Raw genomic sequence first — 18,224 nt, 5'->3', positions numbered from 1 at the left:
TTCCTGCACTTGGTCACTGCTGAGCCCTGACAGGAGGCCTGGCATGCCACTGTCGTCTGTGAGCACCAGGGGTAAATTAAGCAAGTCCCGAGAACAGAATCCTACAAGTCCTGACATCAGAGCTCCGGAAGCTCTATTGCAAAAGTGGCTCCAATTCCCGCCAGCCCTTGCACTGACTTGGAAGCTCCTCCCACAAGGGGCGGGGCCTCGTTCCCCAGGACTGAGACTGGGCTAGGTAACAATAGCCAGCAAAGGTGACTGTGCCAGTTCCCAGCCTGGACGCTTCTGCTCTTGTTCTTGAAATGCTGCATAAACAAAAAGCGAGTGAAAGATACAGGACTGCTGAGGCTGCCCAGCCAACAGGCAGCCGGCCCCCAGTAGCCGTGCCCAGCCACAGACGCACAGGGAAGCAGGCAAGTCCAGAGGAACCCGCCAGGGGCGCCCCACTCCTATTGCTCACCTGTTGAACCGGGAGCTAAAACAGAAAACAATAATGATTGTTGTTTCAAACCCTAGGTTTGGAAGTGGTTAGTTACACAGCAATAGCTCGCTGATACATAATGACCCTGGAGCTGTCCTTCAGGACTCTATGTTCTATGAGATTTTTTTTAATGTTCTTTTGTTTGTTTTGTTTTCACATTCCACTGTCAGCCAACAACAGCTCCTGGGTAGAGTACTGCTGAGGAATAAAAATACAGAAAAGAAGGCTCCGAAATCATTCTAAACATCGGGGTATCAAATAATTTCAAAACCACACCAGCTTCTGATTAGGGAACTAGAAAAGATTTAGGTTGGGAGATGTAGTTTCTTTTATTGAGCAATGATTATGCGCTAAGCATTTCTACTCCTCATTAGAACACCTGGAGTTAGCATGTGAAATGAATACAACGATCCCCACTTTTTTGCGGTACTGGGGACAGAACTCAGGGCCTCACACGTGCTAGGCAAGCGCTCTACCACTAAGCTACACACCCAGCTCTAAGATCTCTATAATTACAAACGAGGAACACTCTGCCTAGGAGTATGGGAAACAGGCCCGAGGTCTCAGCTATCATATGGAGGAAGATCCAGGGTTGGAGCCCAGCTCAGCCAGATGCCAGGGCCTTGCTGGTAGCATTTTTTCCAAGCCTGAGTGGAACCCAAGCTCCCATAGGAAGCTGTTCCCAGAGGTGTCACCTCTTAGCCAAGAGAGCGTAGTTTTTGTTTGTTTGTTTGTTTGTTTGTTTGGGGGGGATTTTTTTTTCAATACTGGGGATGGAAGCCAGGGGCATTCTACCTTTGAGCTACAACCCCAGCTCTCTTTTTTATTCTTTATTTTGAAATAGGGTCTCGCTGAGTTGCAAAGGGCCTCACTAAGTAGCTGAGGCTGCCCGTGAACGGCGACCCTCTGGTCTCAGCCTCCAGAATGCTGGGATCACAAGCGTGCGCCACCACGCCCAGCTGAGAGCATGGTTTTTAACACTGTGGACTCCAAGATCTAGCTCTCTTGTAAAGTAGCTTTTTCAAAGAAATTGATTTGGGTTTGGATTATTTTCTCTCTTTCTAAATATCATTTGTTTTTTTTTTCTCTAAGTTTTATTATTGCCTTCCTTCTGTTGCTTGTTTATGCTTTAACTCTTTTTTTTTTTCTAGTTTTCAAGGTGGAAGATTAAATCTATTTGTGCTTTTGACTCTAAAAAGTGTCCCTGTAGGCAGCATGTAGTTTGATCTTTTTTTTTTTTTTTTTTTTTTTTTTTTGGTGGTACTGGGGTTCCTGGAAGCCCTTCTACCTCCGGGCCCCACTCCCAGACACCTATTTTGTATTTTTATATTTTTATTTGGAAACAGGGTCTCCTAAGCCAGCGCACGCGGCTGGCTTCAAACCTGCGCGATCCTCCTGTCTCCACCTCCCAAGCGTGGGGATTACAAGCGTGCGCCACCACGCCCGGCTGATCTTTTTTTTTAAATAATTCATTTTTGCCTGTCTCTTTCTTTTTATTGAGGCACTTGTCTATTTACATTCAGTGAAACTACTCTCAAGGTAGAATTTATATTTGTCTGTGCTGTTTGTATCCAATAGGTCTATTTCATTTCATCTCTGTATTCCTCCATTATAGCTTTCTTTTGTGTTAAATATATTTTCTAGTGTACTATTTCAGTTGCCTGTTGCCGTGTGGCATTTGAACAACAGAGCGATCTCTCTGTTCCTCAATTCTTTTTAAATTAATTTATTTATTTATTTATTTATTGTGGTACTGGGGATTAAACTCAAGAGCATTCTACCTCCAGCCCTATTTTTTATTCTTTATTTTGAAACAGGGTCTCACTGAGTTGCAAAGGACCTCACTAAGTAGCTGAGGCTGGTCACAAACCTGCGATCCTCCTGACTCAGACTACAAGTACGGGGATGACAAGTGTGTACCACCACACTTTACACCTCAATTCTTTCTTTTACTTATAAAATAGGGAGCAAAGCCAGTGCCTGAACCAGAACCCTTCCAGCTCCCATGATCATGAGGTTTTCTATCTCTTACGTACACTGACCCGCCAGACTGCCCAGAACCTTTAGTCCCATTTAACATTTCTAGAAAAGAGGTCGAGACTGGCTCAGCTTCAATCCTGGTGCAACCCATTGTGTGAGGATGAGCCAGTCTGCACCAGTCTAGCTGCCAGAGGCTCAGCCTTGTGGAAGATGGGGCTGGCGAGGAGGTTGCCGTGAAGGACTCTGGAGCCCTGTGACAGATATCTGACTGATCTGACCAGAAAGGTAAAAAGGCACGGAGCCTGAGCTATTCACATCTCCAGGCCCTGCCTAGCATGCCTGCACCTCCCTCCTTCCTTTGCTTTGGGATCTGAGAGCTGGCCAGCATCCTCCTCCTCCTCTCTGTTCCTCCCAAATCTCCTCACCCAGCAGAAAAGTCACAGCTACACAGGATGGTTGTGTAAGAGGAGAACAGCGCAGCAGCCCGCTTTTCTAGAGAGCGTGCCTTGCCTAAAAGTCAGTGCTGTGGGATCAGAGAGGGCAAGAGGGATGCTCCCTGCTGACCCACCGTGTGCAAGCCCCCGCAAGAGGGCAAGGGTGACCAATAACCACGCTGCAGGAAAGGCCGGGGCGGCTTCCTCTCGGTGACCCGGCTGCCCGCGGGGGTAGGAGACATGGATGTGGAGGACCAGCACTCTGCTGCAGCAGTGCCTCAGAGGCGAAACCCCACCCCCTCCAGCCTGCTCCCTGGCAACCCGGGACAGAGGAGGCCGCAGGATGCTGACACAGAAAGCCTGCAGTGGCTGGGAGCTTCTCCAGGATGCAGCCCCAGCGAAGTTTAGACAAGAAGAGGAAAACTAGACAACCAGAAGTCCTCGGTTTCAGACGGGAGAGGTTCCCAGCCCCGAGTTGGTTTGCTAGGTAGGTGGGGGGCCGTGGTACACGCAGTTTTCAGGTTATTCTCATCCTTTCCTGGCCCAACTGGTGAAGCTTTCATCAGTCCAGAGGGGGACCCGCCGCAGCAGGGACCTGCAGCTTCACACAGTCGCCTCCTTGAAGGACCAGGTGGGCTTTGGTTGTTGGGCAGTGGGCACGGGGACGAGGGAAGCTCGGATGGGGCGAGTGAGCATCTCTGGTGGGGGCTGTGGGGGAAAAGCTGGGGACAGCCTCCGTTTGCTTAAGCCTCTCCTGGTGCAGGGGATACACTGTGCTTTCTGCAGAGGGACACCGGATCTGAGGTCAAAAGTCGGCATGTCTGTGTCTCAGATCGCTGTAGGCGATGGGAACCGTCCAGGCTCCCAGGCTCTCTGTCCCTCCATCCCTCTGGTAAGTGGGATGGGCACGGAGGAGGAGGGGGGGGAGGAGGAGGAGGAGGAGGAGGAGGAGGAGGAGGAGGAGGAGGAGGAGGAGGAATGGCCACAGCAGCAGGGAGGTAGATAGGAGAGGAGGAAGGGCAGCGGCAATTGAAGAAGGCTAGGAGTGTTTCATCCTGGAAGATTGTCTGGGAAGCGAGACTGCCCTTTTCCAAAAGGTCTGGCAGGACTGACTGGCCACCGGCTGGGCAGAGAACAGTAGCTGCTAACTAGAGAGATTCTATGTGACCTTGGGAGACTCAATCAACCTCTCTGGGCCAAGGGCAGTCATTCTACTGCCTGCTCCACTAACCTCTGACCATGGTAGCCCCGGTAAAAGAAAATTATAAAACGAGGAACACATTAAATGGAGAGGTGTGATAGAATTTCTTAGGCTGGTGGCACCCAAATTACTCCATGCAAGATCTCTTGAGAAATCTTATTAAAGGCTGCACATGGACCTCACCCTGGATCAATTATCCACATTGATAACTGATAGGACGAGGGTACAGCAGACAGACAAGGAGTTTGGGTGGGTTTTTTTTTTTTTTTTGGACTTCTTTCTTTGTTTGTTTGGAGTGTGTGTGTGTGTGTGTGTGTGTGTGTGTGTGTGTGTGTAAAAGCCTGGGGGCTGATCCCCAGGGATTCTATCTCTGGGCTACCACCCCCAGCCCTATTTTATTTTTTATTTTGTAAAAAGGTTTCATTAAATTGCTAAGAAGGCTGGCCTCAAACCTGTGATCCTCCTAACGCAACCTCCCAAGTACTAGAATTACAGGTGAGTGTCACCAAGCCTTACTAGGAAGTGGTACTTTAAAAAAATAAAATAAAAAAGAGCTTCTTAGGTGATTCTGCTGCCCTGACCTTTCCAAGACTTCCCAAACCTCCTGAAAAAAATCACTTAGAGCACATGTATTCAAAACCAGAGTCTCGGGGCCAGGTGTGGTGGTGTAAATTTAGTAAAGTACTCAACAACTTAGTGAGATGTTGCTTCAAAATAAAATAAAGATGGAGGCATAGCCCAAAGGTAGCATGTCCCTGGGTTCAATCCCCAGTAACACACACACACACACACACACACGCACGCACGCACGCACGCACGCACACACACACACACACACACACACACTCACACACAGAGCAGAGTTTCAGCTGGGTGCAATGGCTCATACCTGTAATCCCAGACAGGAGGAGCACAGATTCAAGGGCAGCTCCCAACAACTTAGTGAGACCCTGTTTCAAAAAATAATAATAGCCGGGCGTGGTGGCACATGCTTGTAATCCCCGTGCTTGGGAGGCGGAGACAGGAAGATTGCACAGGCTCAAAGCCAGCCGTGCTGGCTTAAGAGACCCTGTTTCCAAATAAAAAATATAAAAATAGGTCTTGAAGTGTAGCCTGGAGGTAGAAGGGTTTCCAGGAACCCCAGTACCACCAAAATGATAACAACAATAATAATAACAATAATAATAATAATAATAATAATAATAATAATAATAATAATACTAAAAGGGCTGGGGGTATAACTCAAAGGTAGAAGGAAGCTCCCTGGGTTCAATCCATAGTACCAAAGTAAAAAAAAAAAAAAAAAAAATTCTCAGGCTTCTTCTTTCAGGTCTACTGAAACAGAATGTTGAGGCCTGGCAATCTCTATGTAATTGATCCTCTATTTCTACAGAAATACTTAGCATAAAAACTGCATCTGTACTGAATATGTACAAATATTTTTTCTTATCATCATTTCCTAAGCAATATCAGCTATTTCCATAGCCTTCACATTGTGTGAGGTATTAAAAATAACCTAGAGATGAGCTAAAGTGCACAGGAGAATGTGAGTAGGTTAGATAAAAAACACCATGCCATGTTATATAGCGTACTAGAACACCTGCAGATTTGGGTATCCATAGGGGTAGGGAACAAGCCCCCTCAGATTCTATTCCAAATGGTGATCACTGTACTTAGCAAGCAACATAAGTAGCACAGACATCGTCTTCCAGCCAGAATCACCAACCATCTACCTCATGGAGATGGCAAAGTCACACCCAGCGATGCCTCTTGACAGTGCAGAGAAGCTCAAGGAGAGGCTGTGTCCTTCTCAGACATCAGGGACAGTGGTTTGAGGATGGGGTTGTGCCAAATAGGCAAATCCAATACCGTTCCTGCTCCACTAAGGTGACAGTCCAGTTACAAATGACAAGTTTCCGAGCCACAGAGCTGGGGACTTTAAGACAGAAGGGAAATCATGGCAAATGATCTAGAACTAATGGCCCCGATGACCAGCATGGTAGTGTCTTGTCAGTAGGCAGCTTCATATTCTGCAGATGGTCCCATTCGTAAGGTTTCACCAAAACACACACATGTGCACACACTCATACCACCTTCAGAAACCTCAGGAATGGAAGGATGGAGAGGAATCAAGGAGCCTGTGAGATCCTTTCAGGCAACAGAATTACTAAGGAAAATAAATCATGTTAGGTTAGGAAGGTACTCTAGGCATGGCTGCTTTCAGATCTTTGATCTCACGGGGTGATGTGAGCATAGCAGTTGAGAGCAGGACTCTGCAGCCAGGCAGCCTGGGTGAGACTCGACTGCCCTGCATCCTGGTGAGTGCCATCCATGAACTGGGAAGATAGCAGAGCAACTGAAAAGTTCAGTGGGTGGGTGTGGGTACCTGACACACAGGATGGAGGAGCAGTGTTGATGTGATTAGCTAGCGTCATTGTGGTTGATTTATTTACTACAGGTAAGGAAGCTGAAGCCAAAAAGATGGCTTACATTGGTCACACTGTATGTGTGTGTGTGTGTGTGTATGTGTGTGTGTGTGTGTGTGTGTGTGTGTGTGTGTGTGTCACCCAGGGGCATTCTACCTCCAAGCTATACCCCCAGCCCTATTCTTTATTCTTTATTTTTAAACAGAGTCTCACTAAGTTGCAGAGGGCCTCACTAAATAGCGGAGGCTGTCCGCGAACCTGTGATCTTCCTGTCTCAAGTCTCCCAAATGCTAAGATTACAAGTGTGAGCCACCATGCCTGGATGTTCACACTTCTTGACTTTCTCAAGAATACAGCATGAAGAAAGAGTCCTAAATGTGAACAAATATCTGTACTAGAAGTGTTAGCTTTTCATTTATAAGAAAGAAGAAAAAGAGAAGCAACCTGACTGTCCAATGATGGGGAATACATTACCAAAATAAGGGGTGCGTATCTATGAGATCTAGACACTGATTGCATGAGAAAAGTAGAGTTACAACATGGAGCTTTTAAAGTGAAATATTGTGTAATGTTTGTAGGTATACAGATATAGAGATGCAATTAGTTTCGAAGCTCAATACAACAAAACACCTCTATGGGGTGTTACTGGTTGTAGGATTATGGGTATTTTTGTTTTTCCCCATATACTTTTCTGAATCATATTAATTTTCCATAATAAGTATATTACTTTTAGAGTCAGAATAACAAAACAGTTAGCCATGCATGGTGGTGCATGCCTATAACCCTAGTACTTGGGAGGCTGAGACAGGAGGATCAGAGATTTGAGGCCATCCTGGGCAACATAGTAAGACCCTGTTTCAAAATAAGAAATAAAGCCGGGCATGGTGGCTCACGCTTGTAATCCCCGCGCTTGGGAGGCTGAGACAGGAGGATCACGCAGGTTCGAAGCCAGCCTCAGCTACTTAGTGAGGCTCTCAGCAACTTAGTGAGACCCTGTTTCCAAATAAAATATAAAATGGGTCTGGAAGTATAGCCCAGAGGTAGAAACCTCTGGGTTCCACCCCCAGTACCACCAAAAAATAAAAAATAAATATAAATATAAATATAAAAAATAAAATAAGATAGGGCTGGGAGTGTAGCTCAGAGGTAGAATCCAACTGGGTTCAAGTTCCAGTACCAGAAAGTTAAAAAATAAAACAGCTGTTTGCAGAAACTTGCTCAAGGTCAAACAGCACCTTAGAAGCTTACACAGCCTTTGCACCCAAGTGCCCTCATCAGGCTGGATTACCACTAGGAAGATCAGCCAAACAGGAGAAGAAAAATGATAAAACACCTAAAAGTGGCAGGACCTGGTGGAAGCGTATAGGCTCAGGACAGAGCTGCAAAGGCCTTCCAGAACTTTCTATCCCAGAGCGACAGTGGGGCAGAATGGGTGAGCTCGACACACAACCTTTGCCCTTAAAGAACCAGCTTCAGCTCTGCCTGAGGATACCAGAGAATTCTACCAACCTTCCTTTCCTTTGTCCTTCCTACAGTCTCCCAAGGAGCCTGCAATGCAGAGAGCCCTGGTTAGCATCCCCGCTGGCCCGCTGTCTCCTCCTTCTCCTTAATATAGAAATGCATTACTGTGCCCGACATTTTTCCAATCATAATGCCAAGGTGCCTGGCACAGCCAAGGCCAAGGAATGTTTATTTTGCAACAGCAAAATAAAAAAGGGTCTGGAAGCACTTAATAACTAAGGTGGACCTCATCTAAAACAAAATATGAAGGAAAGAAGGGAGAGAGGGAAGAGAAAAGCCCAAAGAAAGAAGCATCACACTTGATGCTCAATAAAATTATTACATTGCTCTTAAAACCTTTCTATAACCCACTCAGTATTTTTAGATGCTAAGTTCTAATCTATGGAAAATAAGAGGCTGGCGTATATGAATATATAAATATTTGAAATTCAATTACTCTATATGAAGTTGAAATTTTAGCAAATCTGTGTCTTTTTTTTTTCCCCTGTGGCACTGGGGATTGAACCCAGAGGCATTCTTCCTCTGAGCTAAGTCCCAGCTAGGGTCTCACTACGTTGCAGAGGGCCTCACTAAATTGTCAAGGCTGGCTTTGTTTTATTTATTTATTGATTGATTGATTGATTGATTGATGGTACTGGGGTTCCTGGAAGCCCTTCTGCCTGCCGGCTACACTCCCAGACCTATTTTATACTTTTTTTTTTTTTAATTTGGAAACAGGGTCTCTTAAGCCAGCGCGGCTGGCTTCGAACCTGCGCGCTCCTCCTGTCTCCGCCTCCCAAGCGCGGGGATGACAAGCGTGCGCCACCACGCCGGGCTTGAGGCTGGCTTTGAATCTGCAATCTCCCTGTCTCGGCCTCCCATGTCCAGCTCTGTGTGTCTTTTTCAAAGACAGAGACAACAACCAAGCAATGATATATGCCAAGTGGTCAAGGAAGCCCACTGCAGTGCGTGCGTGTGTGCGTGTGTGTGTGTGCCTGAAAAATCAAATCCAGGGCTATCCCACCCCTGAACTACACTCTTAGCCCTTTTTATTTTTTTATTTTTGAAACAAGGTCTTAATAAGTTGCTAAGGGTGTCCCTACATTGCTGAGGCTGGTCTCAAACACGCAGTCTTCCTGTGTCAGTCTCCCAAATACTGGACTGACAGGCATGCACCACCGCACCTGGCTCCCACTGCACATTGACGAATATGCCTGAGCATCTGTAGAGCTTTCCAGCAGAAATGCACCTGCCTGATCTAACCACAGGGCCTGAACGTAGCACTAATGGCCAGCATTTTCTGAGTGACAGGCAGGTGATGTGCTCGGGGTGACACAGCAGGCCAGGGACAAACCCAGAATTAGATGCAACTCCCAGCTGCCCCACTCGCCATTTGTTCTGAGTTTTGGTGGTTTAAAGGTGAGAGGAACAAGCAGCTATCAGAAACTCCTTGTGGTTCAGGATGTCCAGAAAAGGAACTAGTAGGAAGGTCTCCGCAGGCTAGAACAATTCCTTGCCTCTGAGGGCAGAAGGAAGCTGAGCCCTCGGCCCCCTGGTGGTGGAGCAGACAGGGAGCTTCTGGCCTTTCTGGGTTGGGAGGAGAAGGGGCAAGGGTAAGTCCCTTCAGAAGCACAAAGTAAAGCTACCAGAAAAAGAAAGCTGCCCCAAGGACTTAGACCCAAGCACCAGAGGAACGGGGTCCAACTGGCCTTGCTCAGCACCTGAAGGGCTTTGAAAGGAGACAGAGAACAAGTGTCACCCTTGAAAACAACGTTTAGGGAAACTGAAGGGAATGTCGAAAACCCCAGTTACCTACAGCTCATTGATGGTGCTTTTTTGTGGCTTGTTCAAATTATGGGTAAGAGCGTATACACGTGACGATTAGTCACGCTTTCATTAAAAGGTTTAGCTTAGTTAGAGACGTGCTTGTGAAGAAAGTGCATGTTAACATCTTTGATTTGGTTCAGAACATGCACAGAGATTGGACTGATGTACCAGGAGGCAAATAACGTAGCATCCCTTATGTGCACATCTGGGATTGGCTGGCAAGGAGAACAGAAATGGAATCTAACAAGACCCACGCTTCCAGCTACTTTGTCGGAGACTTTCGGTGAAGGAGGCCAAAAAGGGCCACGGGGAGGGACATCTCTTTTCACACCATCACCATTGCAATTATTATAATTGTTAACATAAATTAATAGATCAAGAGTTATCTGCATGGGTTGTATAGGGGAATGGCTGGTGAAAATGGTAAGAACGGAAAGTGCAAGATAGGTTTCCCGTTTGGGGGCTGAGAGGGTGGCTCAGTGGTAGAGGACGCATCTAGCAAGAGTGGGGCCCTGGGTTCAAGCCTAGTGCTAAAAAACAAACAAAAGTCGGGTGTGTTGGCGCACACTTGTACTCCCAGTACCTGGGAGGCTGAAATAGGAGGATCGCAGGTTTGTAGCCAGCCTCAACTACTTAGTGAGGCCCTCCGCAACTTAGTGAGAACCTGTTTCAAAATAAAGAATAAAAAAAAAAATAGGTCTGGGGGTGTAGCTCGGAGGTAGAATGCCCGAGTTCAATCGTCAGTAACACACACACACACACACACACACACACACACACACACACCAAACAACAGCAGCAACCTGTTCTCTACAACTCAAGAGGGCTGTGGAGAGCTTTCAGAGAATTGACAAGCAGCCACAAAATAGTCTATTTGAAAAACCTTTAATGTCTGAGGCTCCATAGACTCGCTGCCTTTGGTAGAAGCTTCCTATCTCTTTGAGTTCCTCAAAATGTATTTCTTGGACTATACTTTTTATGAGATGTGTGAACAGAACTTATTAAAAAAGAGATTCTGTGGCTAATTTTTTTTTTTAAGTTCAAGAAACTTTGGGTTAAGAAGGGAGCTAGGAATCCAGGTGTGGTGGCACGCATCTGTGATCTCAGGAACTGGAAGGCTGAGACAGGAGGATCACAGGTTTGAGGTCAGCTCAGAGACTTAGCGATATCCTTAGCAACTTAGTGAGACCATGTTTCAAAATGGAAAATATAAAAGGCCTGGGAGGAGTGTAGCTCAGAGTCCCACAAAAATAAAAAATAAAATGTGAGCTAGGAGCCGGGCGGGGTGGCGCACGCTTGTAATCCCCGTGCTTGGGAGGCGGAGACAGGAGGATCACGCAGGTTTGAAGCCAGCCTCAGCTGGTTTAAGAGACCCTGTTTCCAAATTTAAAAAAAGTATAAAATAGGTCTGGGAGTGTAGCCCAGAGGTAGAAGGGTTTCCAGGAACCCCAGACTACCAAAAAAAAAAAAAAAAAAAAACCCAAAACAAAAATAAAATGTGAGCTAGGTTTATTTTCTGCAAGACCTCTCAGAGCCTCTAATTTATGCACCCATGCATTGTGTATCTGCAAGAAGCAAAACTTTTACAACACAGTGCCTGGGGATTCTTTCTCCATGAGAATGTTGTGCAGGGCCAGTGTTCTGCAGCTCTACATTTGGAGATCACTGGCATGAGTTACTCGAAGTAGTGTGGCCAGTTGAGCATCCATTTCCACAGAAGACAAGTAGAAGAAAGTTTAAAGTGCTGTAGTAGATGTGTAACTGAGATAGGAGGAAAACATCCTGACAACGGAGGTCATGAAGCTCCAAGACAACGGCCCCAAAGGAGTCTATGCTATGGATGCTCTTCCTCTGGGGAGTTTTCAAAACAGGCCTGGAACAACTTGGAAATGTTTCTAGTGCAGGGCAGAGTAACGGGTTCCGCACTTTTAGCGGAGTCTCCTCCTGTTCCCTTATTCAATGTCGTTTCACCTTCTTCTCTATTTATATGTTGCTAAAGGAATTCAGCTGGATTACTTGCAAATTATATGTATTCCTGAGAGGCATATAAGGCAAATACATTGTTTGCAAACTGAGTTGTACTTTCTTTTTTTTTTTTTTTTGTGGTACTGGGGTTCCTGGAAGCCCTTCTACCCCCGGGCTATACTCCCACAGGCTACACTCCCAGACCTATTTTTTAACTTTTTTTATGTGGAAACAGGATCTCTTAAGCCAGCGCAGCTGGCTCCGAACCAGCGCGATCCTCCTGTCTCCACTTCCCAAGCGCGGGGATTACAAGCGTGCGCCACCATGCCTGGCGTTACTGAGTTGTACTTTCCACTGACTGACAATTCCTAGGAAAAACATTGACCTCACACAGCTCATAACAGTCCCATTTAGGAACCTGCTGAGCAGTGAAGGAAGCATCCCACCTGTGTCCCTGTGCATCTTTCCATGGTACTTCTCCCTCCAAGGCCAGCCCAGAGCAGGCCAGGGAGTACTCACCCACACTACTGTCCACACTTGGTTATGCAACCTCTCGGTGAATCCCCAAGCCTGCTGGAAGTCCTCGAGGATCCCAGGGATTCAGAATGGGTGTCGATTGATTTCTACCTATGGACCCACTTGCATTAAAAAGCACCTGTGGTCAGATGTGGCGGCGCACACTGTAATCCCAGTGCTTGACAACCTGGGACAGGAGGATTGTCAGTTCAAGGCCAGTGTCAGTAATTTAGTAAGACTCTCCCTCAGCCATGTAGTAAGACACCGTTTGTAATCCCAGCATTCGGGAGGCTGAGACAGGAGGACCGCGGTTCACAGACAGCCTCAGCTACTTAGGGAGGCCCTGTGCAACTCAGTGAGACCCGGTTTCAAAATAAAGAATAAAAAAATAAGGCTGGGAGTGTAGCTTGGAAGTACAATGCCCCTGGATTCCATCCCCAGTACCACACACAAAATAAATAAATAAATATATGTGTGTGTGTGTGCGCATGCGCGCAGAGAGAGAGAGAGAGAGAGAGAGAGAGAGAGAGAGAGAGAGAGAGAGGGAGAGAGAGAGGGAACTAAAGGCATAAGAGTATGGTACCACCCCAATAAAAAAGCATCTCGGCTAGGAAAAGGATTCTATTACACACAGCAACAACTTTTCAGAAATGTATATCGTGAAAGAAGTGAAGTAAACGGGTAATAAGATGAAGGAAGGGCTGTAAGAGTTTCTGCCCCACTGGAAAGGGCAGGTGTTTAAGGGAATGTCTGGCTTTCAGAAATGAAGCATACCCCCAGGAAGAGATGCCCTCAGGAAGAGGTTCCATGTGGAAACCCTAATCTCTAGGAATTCTAAAGATTTTGAGCTGACCCTACCCCCAATGGCTGCGGCAACTCGCCTCTCAAATTCTGGCCCCCAAATCTTTTAATAAAATTACTGATAGAGCCGGGGAGTGAGGAAGGCCCTTCTCATCTCCCTCCTAAAGCCATAGCGTTAGGTCCAGCTCTGTGATGGTGGCATTTTTAGACAATGAACTGCAAAGATAGAACCCACCCTAGAGCTGAGACCGACTGGGAGCAAACTCTAACGAGAGACAAGAAAGAAACTCCTTATGCAAGAATGTCACGTGTCCGTTATGAGTTCCTGGTCTACTCCCTCTCAGGGCCACCAGCAGGAATAGAAGTGGTGTCTCATCATCTAAGACACAGGAGAGAATCCTCTAAGGGGAAATATCCAGGCCTTGGATTTCACATCCGCAATCGCTTGCATTGTAAATATCCCCCACGTGTTAAAGGCTTGGTCCCCAGCCTGGTGCTATAGGGAGGTGGTGGAACTTTTAATAGGCAGGGCCTAGCGGGAGGAAGTTAAGTCATTGAGGCCTTGGCCTCTTCCCCTCCCCGGCCCGGTTCCCACCAGAATGTGCTGCTCCCACACCACAGGGGTAAAAGCATCGTGTCTGCCCAGCCATGAACTGAAACTTCCAAAACTATTAGTCAGAATAACCCTTTTCTCTTTGTATGTCATTTTATCTCAGTTATTCGTTACAGTAATGGAAAGACGACTAACATAGCCTGATTTCTCACTTTAGATTGGAATCCTTAATTGCATCCTACATTTCCCTGACTACTTCACTGGACGGAGGACACGGCGTGTTCCCATTACCCTGCAGTCTCTTCTCTACCCGGCCTCATGATTCTGTCTCTCATATCGACCAAGTTCTCCCAGCAACCAGCCTCTACTTCCATTCTGTCTTTTCTGGACATCCTCCCATCTTATCTAAACTACTACATCTGAACCAGAAAACTGGCTTTGACTCAGTTAAATTAAGTCATAGAGGAAGGTTTGCAGAGAGGATCCAGAGTCCAAGGCCTACAAGATTACCAGATTACCATATAAGCAAGGTAAGTAGAGTTCCCCTTAGAGATGTCAGCCATTGGTCATATAGAAATGTCTCCCACCTATGAGAAAACTAAGGCTGTGGGTTCAGGGAAGATGGACCACAGCCCCAGCCTCAGAGGGGGCAGCCCATGAACAGGCTTTGGCCCTGCTAACCACACCCTGGGCTTCTAGTCTCATCGGTTAAGGGCTCTTTAACCTTTCAGTTTTATCTTTTCTGGTTCATGTAGTGACCCAGCTGAAGGAAATGATCATAGATTAGACATCAGGAAATTTGAGGGTTACTGGAAGCCAAAAGAAACCCAGCCTGCTTCTAAAGGGATCAGATCCTACCCACAGTCTTTGGGAAGCAGGAAAAAAAATCCACACCTGTGTGTGAAATCTTCCAGTATATCTCAATGTTGCATTATATTCATCCCACAAGCTAAGTTTGATGATTTGATGACTTAAGGCTCTTATAAGGAGTCACCTGTACAGTTTTAGGGTAGGTGCTCCAGGATCACACTTTGGACTTTCCATTCTCATGCAGAACACGTACAAGAGGTCCTACGTGCAGAAAATAAAGTGAACAAATAAATAAGCACAACAATACACATGTACACACTTCCAGGTGAGTGTGCTGGGCTCCTCTCAGGGCACACACATGTGGACTCCTGGGTGAATGTGCCCTCAGCCCTAACCAAGTACAGAAAGCAGTTTTCTAAAGGGAATGAGAGCTATTTTCTCCATGATTCAGCCCTTTCTTCTCTTTCCAGCAGAGCCAAATTGCCTTAAAGCAGCTGGGAAATGCCTGTCTGATTTATGGCTCAGCTCCTGTGGCTTCTGGAAACTTTGTTCATCTTCACCCTAGTCTTGTGATTTATAAAAGACATCTATAATCCAACAGTAACCTCTCCTTCTCTACCAGGGCAACAAAGTGCAGGGAAGAGTCTAGAAGCCTGTGACTGGTTCCCAGAGCATCCGAAGTCGGCACTCTTGGGTAAGATGCTAAATTTCCTCTATCCAATCAGAAGCCTCGAATAACCCTCCGTTTTCCTGATCTGGGTTCCGCTAGGTAGGCCCCCTGCCTCTGTACCCTGGAAAGTCAGGGGAGAGAGAGAGAGAAAGTTGAAAATCACTTAATTCCATTTCTCTGCTAAGGAGTTTGGTTGGGTGGGAAATGAATAAAGCCATTCATTAGAAAAAATGTTCACGTAATTTCTTGCATTTCCTTTTCTCCGTGGAAAAATATGCCAGGGTTGAAGTCAGAAAATGTGGGTCCCAGACTTGGCTCTGCGCTAGTGCCTAAGTGATCATGCATTAATAATCACTTTATGTCTCCGCCTCAGATTCCTCCTTCACAAAGAGAGTGCTCACTGTCCCTCCAGCTCTCGAGTCCTGTCCATTTGCAACCCTCAGCTTTTCTAAGGCTCTGGTGCTCAGGGGAAGGGTTAAGTCTCCATTTCAGTCTTGTTGTAAACAAAATTTACTGATGAAATATATTACCACAGAGACTTGAGAGGTTAGGGCAGAAGGATGGCAAATTCAAAGGCCAGCCTGGGCAGCTACAGGTCCCTGTCTCAAAATAAAAAGAGCTGAGGCCGCAGCTCTGTGGTAGAGCGCCAATGGGTCAGATCCCCAGAATCACTCTATCACCAGTATATCCATCCTATTCTTCTAAGATGCATGGGGGTGATTTTCCTGTACGTTAAACTACATCTTAAATGCAGTTATTTAAAAAATTCTTTTATGAATCCTCTAGACAAAACAGAGAACTCTCCAGAGCCCATTTTTTTTTATGTCATAGTTCATTTAAATGTGCCAGAGGGTAAAACTGAAGTCAGCAGGGACCCTGCCTTTATTTGGGGGAGCAGGTAGTTCAGCCCCACTCTCAGGCAGGTATATTTGGTGCAACTGGGAAACCATACCACTACTCAGAGCAGTACTCTTCCTGCTAAGCCTCACCACAACCCAAAGAGACAAGCGGTATTCACTTCTGTGGTTTGCAGATGCCAGAGCTGAAGCGTTTGGCGGTTACATAAGTTACAGCACCAAGGTCAGCTTCAAGGGCAAGCAAGCAGGCAGCTCTGACTCCAGAAGCAGGAAGGTGCCATGCTGTCTTGGCCTGGGCTGTGTCCTTTGTGAAAAACTGTAGGGGCGAGCTAAGGCCGAGCAGGGGACTCTGGCCTCAACCCCCAAGGGGGGCTGTGGCAGGAAGGAGACAAATGGAGGCCTCCAGAGGCCCTGGAAGTCACTTCATCCAGCTCCAGGGTCTCCAACCCCTCCACCCTAAAGGAGACCAGGGAAGCGGGAACACACCCAGAGATGCTAAGGAGTAGCCCCACCTGCAATATGGGGGTGTGACCGTGGGACACGGATGTGGCTGGGGAACAGAATTGGAGGTGAGGACCACAGGAGAACAGGCATCACAGTACGGAAGCGCTCTATGGAAAGATGCCCCATATATCTGAGATGTGGCTGCAGGCACAGAGATGGATATAGATGGAGCTGGATCTCCACGGACTTTCAGAGCCCTCTGGGGGGAAAAGCGTAGGACACCTGTAGCTTTTCCATCAGCAGGACAACCCGGCCTGTAAATTTAAAAAACCGCATAGGCAGTTGGGAGCCTCAGCTTCACTCTTTCATCCTGCTCAGTACCAAGCAGACCCTCACTGTACTCTGTTCTGCACCCTAAGTGATGGACCACGCGGAGATGTGTGCTCGGAGCCCATCACAGCCCCGCTGCACCTCTATTTCTCTTCTCCAACAAAGAGGAAAACAACCTGTCCACCTGCCTGATTGGAATGTAATGATCATAGCATCCAGTCTTCTTCACAAAGTGCTCGCTCTTTCCTCCTTTTATTTATTTATTATTTTTTGGCACTGGGGATGGGACCTCGGGGCATTCTACCTCCGAGTTATACCCCCCAGCCCTATTTTTTATTCTTTCTTTTGAAACAGGGTCTCACTGAGTTGCAAAGGGCCTCACTAAGTAGCTGAGGCTGGCCGCGAACCACCATCCTCCTGTCTCAGCCTCCCGAATGCTGGGATTATAAGCGTGCACTACCACGCCCGGCATCCTCACTGTTTTAAACATTGCACGTGCATTGACTTGTTTGACCCAACAGACAAGGAACCCAAGGCACAGAGCAGTTTTATACCTTGCCCCAGTATCACCCAGTAGAAGAGGGATTTATAACCAAACCCCTGGCTCTGGGGTCAATGGATGGGATTGAAAGGCTTTGTGAATGAATGGTACCATTCTAGTCCTGGTGAGGGCCCCTCTCATCAGGACTCTGGAGAGCAGAGTCTGACTCACCCGGTGAGGGCAGGCCCTCCAGCTGGAGGTCTACAGACTGCTAGCCAGGTGCCGGGCTTCCTGGAGGTGAGGGAATAAACAACTGGGCGTGCTCCTGCCCCTCCCAGCCGCGGGGCTGTCTTGCTATGTTCTTTTTCAAAGAAGTGCCTTTGCTGCCAAGAGCTGGTTTGTCTGTCTCCTGGAGACAGCCGTTGTCAGGCCCCGGGAGAACAGCAAGCACGTCAAAAATAGCAGCACCAGAAGACTGCACGGCTACAATTTCCTTTTGAAATGTCGGCTTTTGCTCTCACCCAAGAGCCAGGGTCTGTATGCTGGCCTTGCCAACGGCAGCAGAGGTGGCCTAAGGGTACGGAACGTGTTCTAGGGACAGGCTATGCGTATCCGCCAGGGCTCGTGAGCCACTGAAGGAAAAAATCCCTATGAAGTAACAATGGTGAAGTTGGAGTTATATTTAATAGGAAAAAATAATTGGCCTGACCCCGGCAAGGCCAGGTCCCAAGTAGGTAGCCACGGTTTGACCAGTGTTAGCGGTGTTTACTGTCATGTTTACTCTTTCTTTTGTTTTTGAAATGAGAGAGTCATTATCCTTTTTGAAGTCAGCCCTTCAAAAGTGGACACTGATAGATTTTCACTACCCCGCCCCCTTGGGTACCAGTCGGAGCTCGGGACGAGGACCAAGAAGAGGCAACAAGGCAGGCCAAACTGCTTTCTCAAATT

Source organism: Muscardinus avellanarius, assembly GCF_963383645.1.
Source record: "Muscardinus avellanarius genome assembly, chromosome: 11".
In the NCBI taxonomy this organism is placed as follows: domain Eukaryota; kingdom Metazoa; phylum Chordata; class Mammalia; order Rodentia; family Gliridae; genus Muscardinus; species Muscardinus avellanarius.
This window is presented reverse-complemented; position numbering follows the sequence as displayed.